The sequence below is a fragment of the Ipomoea triloba genome, chromosome 9, assembly GCF_003576645.1.
Source record: "Ipomoea triloba cultivar NCNSP0323 chromosome 9, ASM357664v1".
Taxonomy (NCBI): Eukaryota; Viridiplantae; Streptophyta; class Magnoliopsida; order Solanales; family Convolvulaceae; genus Ipomoea; species Ipomoea triloba.
This window is the reverse complement of record NC_044924.1, coordinates 19,775,631-19,799,207: the sequence shown is the minus strand read 5'-3', so window position 1 is coordinate 19,799,207 and position 23,577 is coordinate 19,775,631. Positions and strand designations below refer to the sequence as shown.

The following is a 23,577-nucleotide window of genomic DNA, read 5'->3' as shown; positions in this document are numbered from 1 at the left end:
ATTTGTTGACAATGAAAGTACTCAAATAACCCATTACCCAGCAAATTGAAGCGAGAAACTATCTTTTAATATCTTTGGAATATATAATATTTTAAATTTGTAAATTTTTATTAATTTATTTAATCTTTTTCTTAAACTAGTGATTTCTTTATCCACAATAACTCATTCAACAATAATGGTTGAACCAAATGAACCCCAAGCAGAACACCTAAAGGAAAGTCCATAGCTCCTATATCATAATCTCATTGCATGACGTTGTCATCTATACTACCAACAATAACCGAATTGCAAATAACACACTACCAACAAAAAGGAAGAGAACAAATAGTAAAGATGANTGCATGACGTTGTCATCTATACTACCAACAATAACCGAATTGAAAATAACACACTACCAACAAAAAGGAAGAGAACAAATAATAAAGATGAAGACAATGCAATGTTACTCAAAAGAGAATTAAGAACACTTTAGAAAAATTCAAATGAAAAGTAGTATTTATTTAGACTATTATTTTTAGACCAAATATTTAGACTATCGATTTTACAAGGTTGCAAACATTTATTTTAGTAATAATTATAATGAATTTTCTATATTATCTTTGATTCATATACTTTGAGTTAGATATTTAAATAAAAAAATTCGACATTCAATTACCCATGTATAAACTTCTCTTATATAATCTTGCATTGATATACATTCAAATATTTATTTAAATATAAACATTGGGCATTAACTCATTCGCGCAATGCGCGTATAAAACTAGTTAAGAAATAAAAGGCAGAGATTAAAGATCATATATATATTCCACGCCAGATTTAAGTCAAATAAGGGTAAATAAGAGATTTTTAGTTTGGTAGTAATTAAGGTATGATTTTTAATTACAAAGTTAGCATTTGATGATCACTTTAATTATGGAATGAAGGGTGTGTTTACAAGGAACGTGTATATTCTGTCTTTTCAATACTGGCGCCAATGAACTTACATGGAGTGTTAACAAGGAGCTTGTAGAGTTTGATTCCGCCATGGCAGACATGGAGGTAATTTCGGAGCAAACTTTTGGAAAAACATCCCACGAAAACGCAAAAACAACTACCATGTAAGGTATGTATTGATTCATCGTATAGTTGTGGTCTGTAATGATTGGAAAAAACCCAAGATTAGTATTTGGACGTGATATGTTGTTGGTATATAGTGTGAATAGGAATGAAAACGAAAAAATGCAGACATGTTAGACGTTTTTCGTTGTGTGCCAGATAGGGGGATTATGTGTGTCGTTTCCTTTAATTGTGTTTGACTACTGAAAATGTATATAAAAATTGAAAGCATACAACTGAATGAATGTGTGCTTAATTGTTTTACATTTAATATTCTGGAATTTCTAAAAGATTTAGATTTGTTAGGAAAACGTTAGTTGTTAGGAAAATTGTTTGTTTATAGTTGTGTGCCTACGTTTAATGTAGTGTGTGCCCATGATTAGACAATCGTGTGCCTCGAATGTAAATTAATAGTATTTGTTGGCCAACAATGCTTAGACGGCAGTGTTAAAGACATACGCAAAAAGCGTTGCTCAATTTGAGAAGAATATTACTAGTTAATTTTTTTAGTCAAAGTATTTTTAATAATATATTTGTAATACATCATATTACTAGTTGTGAATTAGTCGTACATGTATATGAAAAAAAACTACAACCACACGAAAATGCATAAACTGGGCAAAATAAGATATGGAATATGTAAGATGGAAATAATAAATATGGCATCAGTAGTTATGAATTACAAATTGATAGTGAACATAGGGATTAAACGGCATATATAATGCAACATTGTTAAGCCACTACGTTGATAGGTTGTGTGACAGACCTTGATATATTGTTTGCCACATTTTGATGTATTGTGTGCCTATCTTGTCAACATAATTCTCATTTTTTCTCACATACTAAATAAGAAGGCAAATGACAAAAATGGGGAAGACAACGAAGAATATATACCGGAGTGTGACGACACCATAAAAGCACATGTTGCTCACTTAAACCAAAGCAAAAGAAATAGAAGAAAAACAAAGGGAACGTGTAGGCTAGTTTTTGAAAAACAAATGTAATTTTTTATTCAAAATAAAGGCCACCTTGATTTTCATATGAATATTTTAATTACAGGTGATTAAGTTTTATTTTCTACTCACTAAGGCACACGATATACGGTAAAGAATACATAACGATAAGTGAACATGCACACAAACCCCCAACGACCATTCACAAAGGTATTTAATTGTTAGCATGTTTTACAAAAGTGTTTATAGATTTAGCATAAACAGAAAGTAGGCACACATTGGAGTAGAAAAAGGCACACACCACTCACCTAGATGGCACACAAAGCATGACGCCTAGGCACATTATATAAAATAACGTCGTGGTGTGACATAACCGTATATATCGTGTGCAAATCATGACATAGTCGTGTGCCAAAAATTGAAGAGAATTATCCTCTTATTTTTACCAAGTAATAACGAACACCCAACTGCGAATGAAGAGCATTCAAGTGTAAGTAAACCCAGACATATTAAATACAGTAAAACAACAACGATGACCAAAATAAACTATCATTGATCAACACCTACGGGATTGCCATGATAAGACAAAAATTGTGACGTCAAAATGGTGATGCAAAAAATTTTTTAAAAAAAATTCTGAAAAACCAACAATTTAAATCAATCATTGCTAGTAGCCAAAGGAGATGAAAGGAAGCATAATGCACATGCAACGTTGCTTGTATTGTGAGAATTTATATCCGTCGTGCAAATTTCCTTCATGTAGTGCAAGCGTAAGCGATCCAGCTCAGCTTGGTCACCCCTAAAGAGACCGCACTCCCATTTAGCTACACCTTCCCTCACGTAAACTCCACAATCCACTTTATTCCTGCCACCAACAAGCACACATAATAGAGATAACCAACAATGGCACACATTGCAACCAAAAGTGGCACACATTATAACAAACAGTGTCACACAACAATGAGAAGAAATGACAAACAAATAATACCCTAGATAGAACAACTAAATAGTAAATATTCAAATCACGAGGCACACACTAAAAAACAACCGAGAAACTTACATTTCCCAACAGAGGAAAACATTACAACGAATAAATACACACACCTACACCATGCGTGGAACACCAAAAAACTGAAAATTGTAAACCCAATTATATCCTAAAAAATAGAAAAGTCATGCTAAATTAGTTGAGTTAATGATTAGTAAATCATGAGGCACACAATTTTATTCATATTTACACACAACTACTACTGTACGGCGGAAAGTAATCTTAACATTGAAACCAATTTACGATGATATCTAAACTAGCAAACTACCTAAAACTGTACACACACAAAAAAAAACAAAAAAAAAAACAAAAAAAATCAAACAACAATAAAGTTAAAACTAACTATTACAAACACAATGGTATCCTTATGATTTGTTAAAACTGCCTAAGATTATAAAAACGGCCTAAAACATAACAATTTTATATTCAGATTGTTTAAGATCCACCATTCCCACTCTAAAATGTTCAGAAAATTATTTAAATAAAAAAAAACAATTGAAAATTCATGCTAATTAGTTTAGTTAATGTTTAGAAAATCATGAGGCACACAATTTTGTTCATATCGACATACAATTACAACTGTAAGGCACACAAGTAATCTTAACAATGAAACCAATTTACCATGATATCCAAACTAGCAAATTACCTAAAATTGTACCACACAAAAAAAAGAAAAGAAAACAATCAAACAACAATAAAATTAAAACTAACTATTACAAACATAATGATATCCTCATGATTTGTCAAAACTGGCTAAGAGTATAAAAACTACCTAAAACATATCCATTTTATATTCAGATTGTTTAAGCTCCACCATTCCAACTCTAAAAGGTTCAAAAAATTATTAAAAAAAAAAAAAAAAAGAGATACAAACAAAGGAGTCCTACACTGTTTCAAAAGGAAAACAAACACAATTATGTCCTAAAAAAAATTACACATTCATGGTAATTAATTGAATACATATTTTGTAAATCACAAGGCACACACTAAACACCAACTGAGAAACTTACATTTCCCAACAGATGCAAACATTACAACGACTAAAAACACACACCTACACCATGCGTGGAACACCAAAAAATGAAAATTGTAAACCCAATTATATCCTAAAAATAGAAAATTCATACTAATTAGTTTAGTTAATGTATTCAAAAAAAAAGTTTAGTTAATGTTTAGTAAATCATGAGACACACAATTTTGGTCATATTGGCACATAAGTACTGTACAGCACACAAGTAACCTTAACAATGAAACCAATTTACAATGATATCCAAACTAGCAAACTACCTAAAATTATACAAAAAGAAAAAGAAAACAACCAAACAACAATAAAATTAAAACTAACTATTACCCACACAATGGTATCCTCATGATTTGTTAAAACTGCCTAAGATTATAAAAACGGCCTAAAACATAACCAATTTATATTCAGATTGTTTAAGCTCCACCATTCCAACTCTAAAAGGTTCAGAAAGTTATTTAAATAAAAAAAAAACAAACAAAGGAGTCATATACTGTTTCAAAAGGAAAACAAACACAATTATGTCCTAAAAAATTACAGATTCATGGTAATCAATTGAATACATATTTTGCAAATCACAAGGCACACACTAAACACCAACGGAGAAACTTACATTTCCTAACAGAGGCAAACATTACAACGAAAAAAGACACACACCTACACCATGCGAGGAACACCAAAAAACTGAAAATTGAAAACCTAATTATATCCTAAAAAACATAAACTTCGTGCTAATTAGTTTAGTTAATCTTTAGTAAATCATGAGGCACACAATTTTGCTCATATTGGCACAGAATTAGTACTGTACGGCACACAAGTAATCTTACCAATGAAACCAATCAAGCAACAATAAAATGTAAACTAACTATTACAAACACAATGGTATCCTCGTGATTTGTTAGAAACAACCCAAGATTATAAAAACTGCCTAAAACATAACCAAGTTATGCATTGAATAACCTGAAACAAGGCACTCAAGATTGTTTTCTCCACAAATTCTATCAAATTACCATGAACTCCAATATTCCCAATTTTTTTATGTTAAAAAAAAATAATAACAAAACCACACACCACTTTTTTTTTTAAACGCAAACTTTAACTTTGTTTTCTTCACTGTAGGCAACCCTAACTTTTATTTTTCTTCACTATAGGCAACCCAAACTGTAAAAGTAGGCATCTACCAAATTTTGCTTCTAATATGTATTCAATTAATTACCATAAAATAAAAAAGACAACACTGAAATGAAAGGTTTTGTCTAATAAGGAGATGAAAGGTTTTGTCCAATAAAAGTCCAAACCTGTCATTTTCATTTGGGAGACAAACCATTTGTGGTACAAACAACTGTAGGAAGACATTTGGGATTTCTGCTGCATTGATGGTCTGCAGCTATTTAAGGACCTCAACCTCTCACTGCTCAAACATTCAGTCTCATACACCATCCAGAGAGTATAGAGTAAAAGTGAGGGAAAAATACAGTTCACTCAAGCAAAGGCAGCACTCAGCACAGTTCATTCAGGCAACAACAAACACCAACTATGGCTGGAGGTTAGATCCTATATTATTCAGTTTTAATCTTACAGTTGGTATCAGAGCAAAATATAATCTCTGCCTAGTTATCAGTTTGAATGTGTATGCAATATGAATATATTTATTATATTAAAAGCATACATATATATTTGTGCTTTGCTTTTACAGTACATATATATTTGGATTTAATATATGTATATATAAGCAAATTTCTGCTCAATATTTGCATATTAATATTTTCCGTATCCACATATAAATTTATATCTAGATTTCATATGTGTATATACATACATGAAAATTTATTCGAAATATTTTTAGAAAATATTATTAGTGTGTTTTCGAAATATAAAGGAAAAATAATTTCGAAATAAATGTTATAAAATAAACCTACTGCAAAATTTATTCACGACCACGGAGACATGCCGGTGCGTGTCGACGGTGGCGGCTCTGTCCTCCGGTCTCAGATCGGCTCGGGGCGGCGGAGTGAAAGGTGACCGGCGATGGAAGTGGTCGTGAACGGTGGCCGGCGACCTCTCTTTCCCTCTTCGCGTCTCTATCTCTCTCTCTCTCTCTCTCTCTGGCTGTAGCTACGTTGGAGAAGACCTTCTCTTCATCTCATCCGATCGCTTCTCTGTGTCCTTTTTTTTTTTCTCTTCAATTATTGTTGACTGCGGAGATTAGGCATATGGTTAGCTGGCTGCTAGGTTTTAATTATTTAAGGAGAAATATGTTGGATTATATTTGTTGGGCTGGATTTGACATACTTGGGTTATGGTTAATTGAAATAGAAGAACAATGATGAAGGGAAGTTATATTGGTTTGGGTTTGGCCCAATTCGGCCAAGCCCATTATATCTTAAAAAAAAAAAAATAATAATAATAATTATAATTGGGCCCATTTGGTTTGTGTAAGACATTAGGTTTTGTTTTATATTTTGGGCTCATTATAATTATAAAAGGGTCTATATTTGTTGTTTGGCTAAATTAAGTGAACAAGATTATTGGATTATTTTTCTTGGATCAAATCAGGCCCATTTCGGCCAGCCTAGTCAACAATTAAAAATGGGCTTATTTAGTTTATTTAGAGCATTTAGTCTTGCTTTAAATTGGGCCTATTTTATTCTTGGGCTTGTTTAAGTATTTTCCTACATCATATTTGGACTTCTTTTATCTTTAATTGTTCAATTTAATTCCTCATTAAATTATTATTCAATTTTGAGCAAATATTGAGTTCTACATTTGCTATATGAATTTTTTAATTTTGAGGATTATATTAAATTGTTTAAGTATTGCAATTTAATTATAAAGTATGAGTTAATAATATGCATAATCTGAGCATGCTATTTGTATTTGTTGCAATAATTATTTGATTGTTATAATTATGCCTTTAGAAAAGCATGTTAATTAGGATGAATTTAGAGCCTTTTAGGTCTGAATTAAATGTTTATTATGCATGATATAGTGCCTTTTAGGTGAATTTAGAGCCTTTAAGGATATATTGAGCATATTATTACTCTTCGGTTGTGTCTATTTAAGGGCACATTAAAGAATCACAAAGATAGTTCACCCTATTAAAAGCCTTATCCATAGGTGAACCAACAATCTTATAGAACTCTCAAACGATTTTACTTCAAACATGAGAACACATGAATTAGGGAAGTTTCTTGGGGAGGAATACTAGTTCTATGGCCCTGGCTTAAAACGCCTTGCTGGCTGAAACTGTCATAGTGCCTTCAGCCATATTGCTACTAGTCCCCTTGCGACGCTACTCTGTCTAAGGAGTTGGTTTTTAAAGGAGCCTTAGCACCTACCAACTTTCCTGGGAGTATACCTAAGGATTGTCTATCATGATTTGGTTCAATTTGTTTGTTAGGATTTTCTTGCCAATGTGATAATATTTAATTTTGGTCGATTAAAGAGTAGCCACAGCATNATTCATTAGGTAACATTGAAAGATACAAGGCCAGACTCGTTGCTAAGGGATTTACTCAAAAAGAAGGAATCGATTACAAGGAGACTTTTTCTCCTGTATCAAAGAAAGATTCTCTTCGAATTATCTTGGCTTTAGTTGCACATTTTAATCTTGAATTGCAACAAATGGATGTGAAAACTGCCTTTCTTAATGGTGATCTAGAAGAGGAAGTTTACATGAAACAACCTGAAGGATTCTCTTCTAAAGATGGTGAAAATTTAGTATGCAAGCTTAAGAAATCCATATATGGCTTAAAACAAGCCTCCCGCCAATGGTACATTAAGTTCGATGGGGTTATTTCTTCATTTGGTTTTGTTGAGAATCCCTCTGATCATTGTATATACCATAAGGTGAGTGGGAGCAAAATTTGTTTTCTAGTTTTATACGTGGATGATATCTTGCTTGCCGCTAATGATATGGGGATGCTTCATGACGTGAAACAATTCCTTTCTAAGAACTTTGATATGAAGGACATGGGTAATGCATCTTATGTCATTGGCATAAAGATTCATAGGGATAGATCCCGGGGCATACTGGGTCTATCGCAAGAAACCTATATAAACAAAGTTTTAGAAAGATTTCAGATGAAAAATTGTTCACCAAATGTTGCTCCAATAGCAAAAGGAGATAAATTCAATATGGATCAATGCCCTAAGAGTGACCTGGAGAAAGAATCCATGGAGACTATTCCATATGCTGAAGCAGTTGGGTGCCTTGGATACATTCAAGTATGTACGAGACCAGACATTGCTTTTGCTGTTGGAATGCTAGGACGATATTTGCATAATCCAGGTATGGACCACTGGAGAGCTGTAAAAAGAGTTTTAAGGTACCTCAAAGGTACTAAAGATTACAAGCTTGGATTTAGGCAGACAGATAACTTGGATGTTATTGGATATTCTGATGCGGACTTTGCTGGCTGTGTTGATTCTCGAAAATCGACTTCTGGGTACGTGTTTATCATGGCTGGTGGGGCTATCTCATGGAAAAGTGTTAAACAATCTTTAATAACTACTTCTACTATGGAAGCCGAGTTCGTTTCTTGTTTCGAAGCTACTTCGCAAGGTGTATGGCTTAAGAATTTCATCTCTGGGCTTAGAATTATGGATTCTATATCTAAGCCGTTAAAAATCTATTGTGACAACTCAGCTGCAGTCTTCCTAACTAAGAACGACAAAAGTGGGAGTCGAAGCAAACACATCGACATCAAGTTCTTAGCTATTAGGGAGCGTGTTAAAAGAGAAATTGTGGTCATTGAGCACATTAGTACTGAGTTGATGATAGCAGATCCCTTGACTAAAGGCATGCCTCCATTTAAATTCAAGGATCTTGTTGAAAAGATGGGACTTTCGCCCAATTTGTAATTTGTATACATTCAGTTTTAATGAAATTCTTTTTCATTCAGAAATTTTCTCATTTTCTGTGTACACTTTAAATTCATTGAGAAAATATTTAGGTTGGATTTGAAATAAACATATGGTTTATTTTCATTAAGTTCTTCTTGTTTCCTAATTAAGTACTTGAAAGCAGTTTGCATTTGATCATAATGGATATTACTCGCACTAATGAAAACATATCATTATGGTTGGTGTTATTCTATTCTTTAAGTTTAATGTTTGCACCAAGTGGGAGAATGAAAGGTTTTGTCTAATAAGGAGATGAAAGGTTTTGTCCAATAAAAGTCCAAACCTGTCATTTTCATTTGGGAGACAAACCATTTGTGGTACAAACAACTGTAGGAAGACATTTGGGATTTCTGCTGCATTGATGGTCTGCAGCTATTTAAGGACCTCAACCTCTCACTGCTCAAACATTCAGTCTCATACACCATCCAGAGAGTATAGAGTAAAAGTGAGGGAAAAATACAGTTCACTCAAGCAAAGGCAGCACTCAGCACAGTTCATTCAGGCAACAACAAACACCAACTATGGCTGGAGGTTAGATCCTATATTATTCAGTTTTAATCTTACATGAAACCCTACAACCTATACATAATCATAAAAAACAACAAGAAACAACAACACGAAAAAAACAACGAATTAAAAACAAAACAAAACAAAACAAAAATTACCTGGAATTGCAGATTCCGTCGTCGGACTGGATGGGTGACGCCGGCGACTCCCCTCACCGCCTTTCGCCATTGATATACTACCAGTTTGCAACCCACAAACGATCGGACACATGTACAGTTTCTACACACCAGAATATGAACCGCCGCCGACTTCACCATCAAAGCAACCCCTACCAGCCCTCGCCGTCGATTTCACTGTCAAAGCAACCCCCGCCTGCCCGTCGCCCCCTCAATAGTGAAGATAAGAAAAACGAACGCCGAACATCCATCGCAACTCTGCCTTCCCGCCCGTCGACCTCTCGCAACTCACGCGTGAAGAAACGAAAATCCACCGTCGCCGTCCCTCGCAACTCCTCGCAACTCTAGCATCCCGACCGTCCAGTGAAGAAAACTGAACCAATATCAGGGAAACGAAAAGCCACTGTCGACCTCCCGCAACTCACGCGTGAAGAAACGAAAAGCCAGTGTCGGAAAAGACCACACAATAATACGACAAGAATTTAAATAGTTAGGGAAATAAAAAGAAATTGATCAATTAAAACCAAAATTAAACCGTGTTTAAAATCTACCATAATTAAAACATTGCTATAAAAGACCCAAAATACCCTCCAATTTCTAAAAACAGCGCCCAACCCAGTAAATAAATAAATAAATAAGACATTAGTCTTACCATCCAATATCCTAATCTAACGATCACTATTTGACCTCATAAACCTCTATAATATACTTGTCCTCAACTGAGTAGGTTCCTATATATATATATAGGGAAGGGTTCAAGTGCGGGGGAGGGTTCCTGTGCAGTTACGCACCTTAAGTATTACAATGACGCACCTTAAGTACACAAATCATGCACCTTAAGCACACAAACAAAGCACCTTAAAAACATAAATCACGCGCACCTAAAGCTTTAGGCCGACTCATCTTAAGTACACAAACCATGCACCTTAAGTACACAAGCCATGCACCTTAAGAACACAAACCACGCAACTAAGATTTTAAAATGACGCACCTTAAGTTTTCAACAATTCACGCTTCTTAAGCATACATATCACGCACCTTAAACATACATATCACGCAAGGAAAACAACGCACCTTAATAAGAAAAACCATGCACCTTAAGCTTTAGATTCACTCACCTTAAGCATACAAATCACACACCTTAAGAAGAGAAATCATGCACCTTTCGAAGAAAATTACGCAGCTAAAGCAACCGAACAACTACACAGGAGACACCCCACCACACGGGAACTAAATTGTATATATATATATATATATATATATGATCGCGTTCAGGTGCGTACTGGCCGCCTAGGAGAGAACTGCGGACGAATCGCAGCGCGCCACGTCCGAAATGTAGTTGCACCTAAGGTTATAACTAGGTGCACGTAATGTTATAATTAAGTGCACCTAGGTGCACCCAGGTGCATAAATGTTAACAAGGTAAATTGCTTGCACTTTTAAGTGAAAATAGGTGCACACGTGCAAGTAAAATGTATTACAAGTGCAAGTAAATTGTACAATGAGCATCAATACTAAGTGCACTTAATGTTATAACTAGGTGCACCTATGTTGCACCCAGGTGCATGAATGTTAACAAAGTAAATTACTTGCACAAGTGCAAGTAAAATGTATTGCAGATGCAAGTAAAATGTATTACAGGTGTAAGTGAATTGTACACTGAGCATCAATACTAAGAGCACCTAATGTTATAACTAGGTGCACCTAGGTTGCACCAGGCGCATGAATATTAATAAGGTAAATTACTTGCATTTGTAAGTGAAATTTTTTCCGAAAATAGATGCATGAATATTAACAAGTAAATTACTTGCACTTGTAAGTGAAAATAGGTGCGAAAATAGGTGCACTTATAAGTGAAACAATATGCACTTGTAAGTGAAACTAGGTGTACCAAAGTTTTAGTTATTTACAAAAATGCCACTGCGTCTTTTTTTTAAAATTGTATCTGATTCGTTGATTCGGACACGTGGACGGCTCTGAAGCGTTCACATTTCTTACCTGGGTGACAGTACGCACGAGAGTGCAACCCTATATATATATATATATATATATATATATATATATATATATATATATATATATTTTGGAGAAATAGCACTAAAATGGCATTTTAAGTGGCCATTTTTGGTACAATTAAAAGTGGGGTCCACATTCGATTTGGGTCGGGTCAAAGTGAATTCAGGTTCTTCGTAGTTAGACGAAGAGATCGATATATTGTACGCTTAAAATGGATAATGGATGAATGAGAAATTGGTTCTCAAAGTAGACCCATTTGAGATGGAATTTGGGTGAGAAAAAAACTTATGTAGCTTTTGTCCCACATTGGTTGAGAAAGAAGATTTGCACCACTATTTATACAAAGGTCCTTTTATGGCTAATTGACTTATATAGCATAGAGGCTCTCTCTCGTGCGCAGGCATGGTGCAAGTGTACGCCAGCACTTGCGGGCACGGATTGAGACACCTCTCATGGAAGGAAAGCTCGAATGACACTTGGTATTGCGGAATTAATATGATTGATAGGCTTAATTTCTAGACATTTTAGTAAGTGTTTTGCATTAATAAATTAAATTTTAGTGTTGATCTTATTATAAATATCTTATTTATTTATAAGTTACTACTTTATATTGGTTTTAATAAATATTAGGCTAATGTTGCATTTTTATTAATATGAATAAGAATTTTATTTTAACTATAGGATTACATTTATTTTGTGGTTTTATATGTTCAATTTTGAAATAGTATTTTAATAATTAGGTATACTTAAATTGGGTCATTAGGTTATAATTGTATTTACTTGGTATTTACTTGAACTTTATTTTATTTTTATATTATTTGATTTTGTCTTTGAAGGATTGGGTCAGCATTGAAACAAACAAAAAAAAGGGAATGATTTGGGGGATGTGCGCAAGACTGCAAAAAGAAAAGGAAATTAATTTGGTTATTTCAGTTTTTGGTATTTGGCACACGGCAGAACACGGACGGGGACAGAGGACACGGACGGAGAAAAAAATAAACCTTGGGAGCAGCTACGATCGTCGGGCGGAAATTCCATCGAGGACGAGGAGGAATCCGAGACTTCATCGCAGGAGACCTCCGGGCATAGATCGTCACTCTCATCTCTTTAGGCTTGAATCACTTTCTCCCGTCTCTGTTTTACTCTTATTAGTTGTTAGGTTAAATTTTCAGATTAATATGTTCTTTTGATATGCTAAATTTCTTGAATAGTTTATGCAATTAGTTATGATTATTGGCTAGAACTTTGAATTAGGGATTTGGACTAGTCTTAGACTAGATTAATTGATTATTCTTCATGTGTTGATTCTTCTAATTTCGATTGAATAATTGAATTTTGATTATATTTATCTTATGTATTTTAGTTGTGAATTGTGTGACTGGCCATTGCATATTTCTATTCTTAAGGTTTATAAGAAGAACTGACAGGTGAGTTATAAACCTGGACCTTGTAAGATGAACACAATTGACTTAAACTAGACATACTTTTAGGTATTTGTGGTGGGTTTTGGTTGTTGCTTAATGGGTTCAATTAATGTTAGTGAGATATCGACGGATGATCACAGTTAGTTGGATACAACCTAGTAGCTCGACAGAGTATTAGGATATAAATGGAGCAATCATCACTATAATCAAACGAATCAGTACTTAGGATGGTTAGTTAATTATCTAATAGGTGAACCCAAATCCCTAGTCTTTTCTCAATTAGAAGTTTTCTTAATCTTAAACTCAAAAATATTCTTTTTATTATGTGAATTTCTTTTATTCGTGTTTTTCTCTTATCAACAAAATTGGTTATTCAAGACAACAGTTAATTGTGTTCTTTGTGGGATCGACCCTGGAATACTCCAGGAATTTATACTGTGATTGACTCTGTGCGCTTGCAGAAAATATCAATCAATGATTAATTCCAATCATTATTTCAGAGTTGGGTGTTAATATTTTGCTAGTGGGTGGAGGTTACATACGTGTTATAAATGTCATGATTAATGTTATTATCTCTTCCTCCACTATATAATCCAGGTTGAGCAGCAGATTTGTATAAGCTCACAACACACCACGAAATTCACTTGTTTTCTCCCTCAAAACTCTGCTCATCCTTCCTTCAAGCCACATGTGTTTCATCCCACGTTCTCGTTCGCTGGGTTCCAAGTTTGTGTGCTTAAACGTTGGAACCGTAGTACATTTTATCTTGGGAAACCTATATCGCAACTCTCCAGCACCCGGGAGGCGGTAAATAAGGTTTTAAGGACAGATGCAACTCGACTCGTGCTTCCAACCGACCCGAGTTCATCTTTCTTCATCCCCTTGGCGTTTCCAGGTTATTTAACATTTTCATAGGTTTATTTTCATGTTATTTACCTTTCGTAGGTATTATTGTATTTTTTCCATTTTCTTGTGATTTTTGAGAATATATTCCAACAATCTTAAAACCTTATTTATTCTTTTCTTTATTCTCGAGTTTCTTGAAATGGAAAACCCCATGCTGCCCGTAGCCAACATTGGGGATGAGAACGCTAATGTTGTTGAAAACAACAACGGTGGGAATGACAACAATGTTGCACATTCCCAAGCACCAGTGAATGTAGGTTCACAAGGTGGTGTCAATTCTGAGGGGTATATCCCCACGATGAAGGTACCTCTGGTACCAAGTGGTTCAGCTAAAAAGTCGGATAAGTTTACGGGATCATACTTTAAAAGGTGGCAGCAGAAGATGTTATTCTACCTTGCTACTCTCGGCTTGTCACAGTTCTTGACCGAGAGGGTTCCTAAGTTGAAGGAATAAGATCCTCAATCAGTGATGGTTGTTGGGTATTGGATGGATTCGGACTTCCTTTGTCGCAACTACATCCAGAAGGAGATGAGCCTGGAGGACCTGATCCAGCGATTCCGAGTTGAGGAGGGGAACATGAACATTGACGGGAAAGGACCTGTCGTGGGTGGCGCTAAGGCCAACGTGGTGGAGCTCGGTCAAAGCTCCAAGAAGGCCAAGAAGGGTAAACAGAAGCTAAGCCCGAAAAGTGGCGTTACCAAGGGAAAGTTACAAGGTAAATGCTACAATTTTGGCAAGCCTGACCACAAGTCTTAGGAGTGCAAGGCTCCAAAGAAGAAGAACAAGGGTTCTGAGGCCAAAATAGTTGGTGATGTGAGCCAAAAGGTGGCCGAGATTAGCCTTTCGGCTATGGTCACGGAGGTGAACCTAGTGGGCTCCAACCCACATGAGTGGTTCATCGACACCGGTGGAACCAGGCACTTATGCTTCAACCAGGAGATGTTCAGCACCTTTGAGACCATTGAGAGCAAGAAGGTCTTGATGGAAACTCTGCTCAGTCCGCTGTGGAAGGCGTGGGCAAAGTGATTCTGAAGATGACTTCTGGGAAGGAACTAATGTTGAACAACGTGCTATATGTTCCAAACCTGAGGAAGAATCTTGTGTCTGTCTCGTTGCTGAACAAGCATGGCTTCAAGATGGTCTTCGAGTCAGACAAAGTAGTTTTGTCGAAACTAGGGATGTTTGTTGGTAAAGGCTATGTACTTGACGGGCTTTTTAAGCTCAATGTAATACCTGTTATCAATAAAGCAATAATTCTGTTTACTTGCTTAAGTCTTCTAATTTGTGGCATGGTAGACTAGGTCATGTTAATTTTAATTCTATGTGTAGATTAATTAGCATGAACCATATACCTACGTTTTAAATTAACACGAATAACAAATGTGAAATTTGTGTTGAGGCAAAACTAACGAAAGCTCCCTTCAAATCGATTGAAAGGGAGACTGAACCACTTGAATTGGTTCATAGCGATTTGTGCGATTTTAGATCAATTCAAACGAGAGGTGGTAATAAATACTTTATCACGTTTATTGATGATTGCACATGGTTTTGTTGTGTATTTGCTGAAAACCAAAGACGAAGCCATAGGAAAATTGGTTCTTTATAAAATTGAAGTGGAAAACCAGCTTAATCGAAAGATTAAAAGGGTTAGAAGCGATAGAGGTGGTGAGTACAAAGCACCTATCGGTGACTTATGTGCAAGTGTAAGTATCATACACAAGCGTATTCCATCTTACGCACCTCAATCGAACGGTGTTGTCGAACGTAATAATCGCACATTGAAAGAGATGATGAATGCGATGCTTATAAGTTCGGGCCTACCTCAAAGTATGTGGGGTGAGGCGATTATGACAAGTAATTATCTTTTGATTAAGGTACCCTGCAAGAAGCTCAATAAGACTCTTTATGAGTTGTTGAAAGGTAGGAAACCTTCCTACCAATACCTCAAAGTGTGGGGGTGTCTTGCCAAAGTTTTGGTACCAACACCTAAGAAAATAAAGATAGGTCGAAAGACGGTGGATTGTATCTTTATTGGATATGCACATAATAACAGTGTTTATCGGTTCTTAGTACACGAGTCCCATAATCCGAACGTACATAAGAACACTATAATTGAATCAATCAATGCATCTTTCTTTGAATAGAGGTTTAAACCCTAGAAGCACCCTAGAAAACCAAGGGCAGAGGCTGGAAGGTTATATCCTTCTGATGAGGATTAGCTACTAAATTATGAGTCATGGACTAAGGCTAATTTCCAAAGGTTTCATAAACTAAAGCAACAATTCATTTCTAGGATTCGTAGCAATGTGACTTATCCCAAGTTTAGAAAAATATACATACCTAAAAACCCCATCAGTTTTCAAAAAGTCCTATATAATTATAATTCCTTTAATGGCTACATACAACCTAGACTTGGATTAATGTGTTCTAGGTAGAAATGGAAGCCAAGACTTACTAACCCGAAAGAACCCAAGAAGGTATGGGTACTTAAATCAAATTGATTTTTATTTTAGGTAAATAGGGGTATTTGGTACATTGACAGTGAGTGGTCAAGGCACATGACTATAGAAAGGAATAATCTAGTCAACATTCAAGACGTCAATAGACTAAGGGTTGTTTTTTGAGGAAATGAAGTGCGTGGTCAAACCAAAGGAATTGGAGAGGTTAAGAGAAACAAACTAACAATTAAGGAAGTATCTTTGTTGAAGGTCTCAAGTTCAGCCTCCTAAATACAAGTCAGTTCTGTGATAAATGATATGATGTGGAATTTACGAAGGATGGATGATTTATAAAAGATGAGGATTCTATGGAACTTGTTCTTTCTGCAAGGAGGCGAAATAACATGTACGTTGTTGATTGGGATACCACAAAGTCAACTATTTGCCAAGCAGCGAGAAGTAAAGAAGACTTGAGTTGGGAGTGGTACAACAAGTTGAATCATCTCAACTTCAAAGCTATTAATAAGTTGACTAGAAAACAACTAGTTGAGAGACTGCCAAACATGGTGTTTAACAATGATAAAGTTTGAGAAGCTTGTCAAAAAGGAAAGCAAATCAAGTCATCATTCATGTCAAAGATAATGGAGTCATCAACTAGGCCCTTAGGTTTTCATATGAATTAATTTGGACCAATCAATCCAATTATCTTAACTGGTAGAAACTATACGCTAGTGGTAGTACTTAGTAGATGGTTACACTAGGTATACTTGGACTGCCAAACACCCCTTTAACTTTTTAAGGAATGTGTTGTTAGAAGGCTTTCTCTCACATGAAGGGGAGGCGGTGCAAATCAAAATCTGAAATTAGCTTTGTAATCTCATGTATTCTTTATTTGAGTGATCATTGTATCTTCTTCATTTGGTTGCATACTATATCTGATTAATTTTAAGGGAAGTGTGTGTTATACACATCTTGAATTTTTAAATAATTTATCGAATTGAAACTTTGAGGAATTTATTTTTTGCATTAAAAAATTCCTACATATTTATATAAGGGGGTGATGAAGGGTCTTGTTGGAGGTATTCAAGTATATTTAACTAAGATAATTGCAAGGAAAGTGTCAGATAAATGCATAGTAATTGTTGATTTATTTTATGAATTTTGGGTAGTCAAAAGTAGGCCAACGCTACCGTTTAAAATAACGAGAATATTGAAAAAATGTAGGAAAAATATATGGAGAGAATATAGGTATTATATTGCTCAAAATTGTTTGTCTTTCTCTATGTAAGGAATGTCTATTTATACATATTTTGGGCATAGAGCCCTACAAGGAATAAGAATCCTGAATTGCCTCATATTGGGAGTCCTTGTTACATTATAAATAATAAGCTCTAATTGTACTTATATTATAAATACTAAGTCTAATCTTTTTCGAACTCTTCAGTAGCTATGTACTTAGTCTCCTTATTGGGCCTTCTTGATCAGTTACTCTTTTGGGCTGGTCCATGTGGCCTAAGCCTAGTATATTATCCATCATCCAGTCCTCCACTTTCTTGAGATTTCGTGGATTCGAAGTCTATGAAAAGTATACGAAGGGATGTTGTTTAATCATTTTGGACTAAGTCCTGCAAATACGATTTCTAAGATTTTCTAAAAATTCATTATTTATCATTTGTTATTATTATTATTATTATTTTGTTTTTGTTTTTATTTTATTTTTTTTTATTTTTTTATTTTTTTCGGAGCAGTCGAACGGGGTCCATCGATTACCTCAGAGGCAGTCGGCCAAGACTGATTGCCTAAGAGGCACTAAGCCAATGGCCGACTGAATTGATCGGCCTTGGCCGACTAAAATCAATCGGTCTTAGCCGACTGATTTTAGTCGGCCTTAACTGTACATCAAACATAAGTAAGATTCAAACACATTACCCTCATAAACACATGGACCCTAGGTTGGGGTTCTTCCCCTTTTTTTCACAATAATCACAACTTAAGCATCAAAATAGATAATACAACCCTAACTCAAGTCCATAAACTAATTACTCATGATTAAATAGCATAAGGAACACAAAAACATAAGTAATAAATATAAATCTTGCAAAAGAAAGAGATAAGGGAAAGAAAACTGATGAACATTATTTTTATTATTATTTTGAATAATCTTTTTATAGTTAATTTGTGATCATTGATTAATTTTTATCTATTTTTATTTATTATTGCTATAAGTAGTTTTTAATAATATTGTTAGTTTTTGGGGTTGTTTTTATTATTAAATTAATTTTATTAATAAGATTTGTCAGCCCAATAATTTCTTAACCTAATGTAATAATTTATTATTATTATTATTATTATTATTTAATATTATTACTTTATTGAGAAGAAAGGGGCGCAATGCCGGTAAAATAAACGAATCAGAGCGTCGGAAGCGTAGCAGTGGGATCTCGCCGGAAGAAATGGTCATTTTGTACAATTGCTACCAAGAGTTGGAGCATATCATGCTGATCGAGTATTAGAAGCTTAGAGTTATGGTTGGGCAAAGTTGTTGAAGACGATCTATAAATAAAGGTTTGATTGAAGGAGGAAGGCACCAATTTACACCGGACCGATTCTGGTTCGGTGGACATCGTCGGCGGTAGTGACAGCTTTCGGCGACGAATTCTGGTGTGACTGGCTTCAATACTTCATGAGGTGGTTCGACGGTGAAACTAACGGACGGATTTCGGCAGCGACATATCTTCGTTCGGCAATTCCAGCAGATTAATTCCATCTGTGCAGCTCGTATCCTTGGCAAATATCAGCGACGCAACTTCTTCAACTTTCCAGTCGGCGAGCAGTGAACAAATCCTTGCTGGCAGCGCTATTTGCATTCTGGGCAATGGTATTAGTTTACAAAATCAAGTTCTTCACTTTGGATTGTCATTCTTAAGCTACCTAGGGAATTGTGAGGCTTTTGTTTGATCGTTGTTTCAATTGCTTTAAGTGAAATGTTGAGTAGCTAATTTCTTTTGTTTGGTAACATGATACAATTACAATGAAAACTTTGAATGGATGAGTTTTAATGTTACCAATTTAATTATGTTTTATTTTACGCTTTGTGATGAGATTAATTGAGTTGAATTTGGCCAATTTAGCTTTTATTAATCCGATTGAGGGAATTAACTGAGTACACATCATGCCTGTTAGTTCTAAGCTCGGTAGGATAAAAGAATAAATAATCTGGCTGTCTTGTTGGGTTATTTATTTGGTTCACAACCCGGGTACTCCGTAGTTCTTTTGGGACCTAATGAGTTTTAATTATTTGAATAAGTACCTTAAGTATATGGATTATTAAAGCACGTGACTTATTTTGGACGCCATATGGAATAGTCATATTAAACAAAAGAACGAATCCTTAATTGATTGGCAATGTTAAGCTTAAAATGCAGAATTAGTAATGGTGATTGATTCATGTTCCTAGTCTTTATTCCCTTGCCATCTTGCTATTTGGTTATCTTATTGTCTTTATCGCAGTGTTTTCTACTTGCATTTTCTTATAGTTAAATTCATTCTGATTTACATTTAGTCTTGAACACTTTAAATTATTAAGTTAATTGTTTTAATTTCAAGTTTTTAAATTGCATTGTATCAATTCCCTGTGGGTTCGACCCTTGCTTTTGCACACTATTACTAGGGCTATTAGCGAACAGAGTTTTCGACAAACTACTCATATTCGAGCTCGGTAAACGTTCGTTTATGTTCGTTTATTAAGGTAAAACGAACATTAACAAACAAAATTTAGAGCTCGGTTAATAAACGAACATAGTATGAACAGTAGTAAGCTCGTTTGCTAAGTGTTCGCGAACAAGCTCGTTTGTGTTCGTTTAGTAGTGTTCGTGAACAAGCTCGTTTGTGTTCGTTTAGTATTGTTCGCAAACAAGCTCGTTTAGTAGTGTTCATTTAATAAACTTCGCAAACATATTTACAAACATATATATATATATATATATATATATATATATATAGAGAGAGAGAGAGAGAGAGAGAGAGGCCCCATCAAATGCGGCCTGTCTCCCCCGTGCGGCTGTGTGGCCTGATCTACACCATTAGATCCCATGATCTAAGGCTTCATATTAATCTAAACAATACAGGCGCTTCATCTTTAGCAACGCGAACGAGAAGGATAATGTTGACAATTCACTACAATTTCAAAACCAGATCAGATGACGACGGAGATCAGACTTGAAGTCGACGAGCACTGAGCAACAAACACCTTACGAGAGTAGAAGGGACTCCATCACCAACAACGAGCGCTCCGTTCCGAACAAAACGCATAGGTCGACTCCAATAGAGGAATGAGAATGGAGTAATTCGCAATAGTCTGTGCATTATCAACATTAATCTGGTTCATATTTGAGATAATATTGGTGAAATTCGCAATAGTATGTGTATTTGGTGTGTGGTGGTTAAGTGGTGTGTTTTAATCTGAGAACTGGTGTATTTTATAACGTATAATGGTGTGTTTTAATTTTGTTGCTGCATTTGAATTTGAGTGGTGTATTTCTGTCTGGTGGGGAATGGTGTGTTTTAATTTGTCCAGTTGTGCATTTTATAACGTAGAATGGTGTGTTTTAATACACATGGTGGTGAATTTACGAGAGTAGTTGCATTTGGTGTGTGGTGGTTAAGTGGTGTGTTTTAATTTGAGAATTGGTGCATTTTCATACGTTGAATGGTCTGTTTTAATTTTGTTGGTGCATTTGAATTGAGTGGTGTATTTCGGTATGGTGGGGAATGGTGTGTTTTAATTTGTCCAGTGGTGCATTTTATAACGTAGAATGGTGTGTTTTAATACACATGGTGGTGATTTTTTACGAGAGTAGTTGCATTTGGTGTGTGGTTGTTAAGTGGTGTGTTTTAATCTAAGAACTGGTGCATTTTAGTACGTTGAATGGTGTGTTTTAATACTACGTTTGTTGGTGCATTCTGTATTCTAACATTACCTTCCCACTTACAATTACCATAAAGCCCCCACTTAAGTTACGCGAATTAAACTTCCTGAATCCTAATATATAACCTCCACCGTCAGATTAGCACAATCCAATTACGCACGCTAGGCCACACGACCACACCTAATAGCAAGGCCGCATTTGATTAATATTATATATATATATATATATATATATATATATATATATATATATATATAGGATTTGGATCTGGTGAGATTACTCGATTTATATGAAATTGTGAGATTAAATCCTAACCATTGTTTATTTTGATTTAACGGTTAAGATTAATTTTGCTTAGTTTTGGATTTCGGCGCTACTTTTAAAGATTGTAGGGGTTTTTTAGTAATTAGGTTACATGTATGCATCGTTATTATTTTATAATTCCCATGATTTTCTCCATTTTTCCTTATGTGTTGTGTGTTTCCGCTGGCTTTATAATAATATATCCTTTTTTATTTTATATTTTTATCTAGTGTTTTAGTTTATCGCTTCACGCAAACCCTCTACTGACTCACTCTCTCTCCCGTTAGTGTGTGCAGGAACGAGAAGCTTCCATGTCAAGCTCTTCTCTCAGGCGTTCAAAGCGGCAAAAGGAGTCGACTCCCGTTGGTGTGCATGTATTCTTTTAATTTGCGTTTTCGGAGTTGTTTTATTAGGGTTTGCGTTTTTTTTTGGGTGGTATGGGGTTGTGGTGTATTTTTTAATTTTTTGTTTATTTTTTCGGGGAGCGGGGAGGGGGTAGTTGTGTTTTGTCGGGGTTGGGCTCTCTTGTTGTTGTGATTTTCCAGTCAGGTGGGAGGTGTGGGGTTGTCAAGCCGTTTTGTTTCCGAGGGGGGGTGGGGGTATAAGTGTGTTTTCTTGTTTCTGGTGGTGGGGTTGTTTGGGTTGGGTGATTTGGGTTTTTGGAGTAGGGAGAGTGGGATGGTCGGTTTTTCCAGTTCGAGGTTTGTTAGGGTTTTTTTTTTTTTTTATGGCCGTGGGTTTTGTATGGTTTGGTCGTTTGTTTTTGCTTGGTGTTTGGGGGGGGGGGGATGACGACTTAGAGGTGTGGTGAGTGTGGTTTTGAGTTTCGTTTTTTTTTTTTTTGTGGTGCATTTGTGGTAGTAAATCAAGTGTGTGCAACCTTCATACAGAGTCTGTGAGAGTTAATAGAAACATTAGTGTTCCCATAGTAGTTGGCATGCTGTATGTGTACCTTTCCTATATAATGTGTGCGTTTCCTCTTCAGATATGTATAGGAAGAGTGCAAACATATGGGTTGTTTGGTCCATAGGAACACCTAAAGGCATGATAATTTGTTTATCTTTACACATAGAATAAAATTCCCACGATATAGGTGCGTTATGGGAAGCAACGGGTGTTGTGATATGTTAACAGTGTGCCCACGTATGTCGAAATGAGTATGAAATTAGGTGTGTGCCTATACTTACTTATGCGGGTGCATAGGTGGTGAACATTGTGTGACCTCAAATGGAGAGGAATGTGTGCACACATCTAGTAAAATGTGTGCAAAGGGTATACCTCAACTGGAATGCCATGCAAAAAGGGAGCAAATTAAAATGAATAATGAAAATAATACACTGTGTGCATGTACGATCTTTGGAGTGTGCACATCAACATAGAAGGGGTGCGAGGGGAGGTTGTGGTAGGTGGCCAGTGTGCATGTCAATTACGTACTGTGTGCAACCATAGGGTGACAACCGACTCCATCTCTTATTGTGACTTTCTATTTTCTCTTGCTTGAATTTTTTATTTATAAATTTTGAAAAGTAATTTTAAAAATTTATTACTAAATAAAGTGAATAGTTCTAGTTTCGTGTTAGGGGTGTGCTTGTTGTGTCCATTTAACTTATGGTATTTGTGCATTATGTTTTGTCTTTATTATCGGTGTATGTTGGTGCACAATGGTTGATGCAACTTGCCAATATAGTATGTGTGTCGCGTTTGTTTGGTTTTAAAACATTGGATGGTCTGTGCGTTTGTGATCCGTCGTTTGTGTTTGGTGTTTTTTTGCATATTTAGGCGTGTGAGTGTGAGGTATGGAGTCTATGCATGCAATGTTACTGAACAATATGTGCATTGTGAGGTGTATTGCCTGA

General features: G+C 35.4%; 1 pseudogene; it reads right to left on the bottom strand.

Moving 5' to 3' along the window:
• The window catches only part of LOC116029689, a 10,132-nt pseudogene extending 9,035 nt beyond the window's left edge, over positions 1-1,097 (bottom strand).
• Between the last annotated feature and the right edge of the window lie 22,480 nt (positions 1,098-23,577).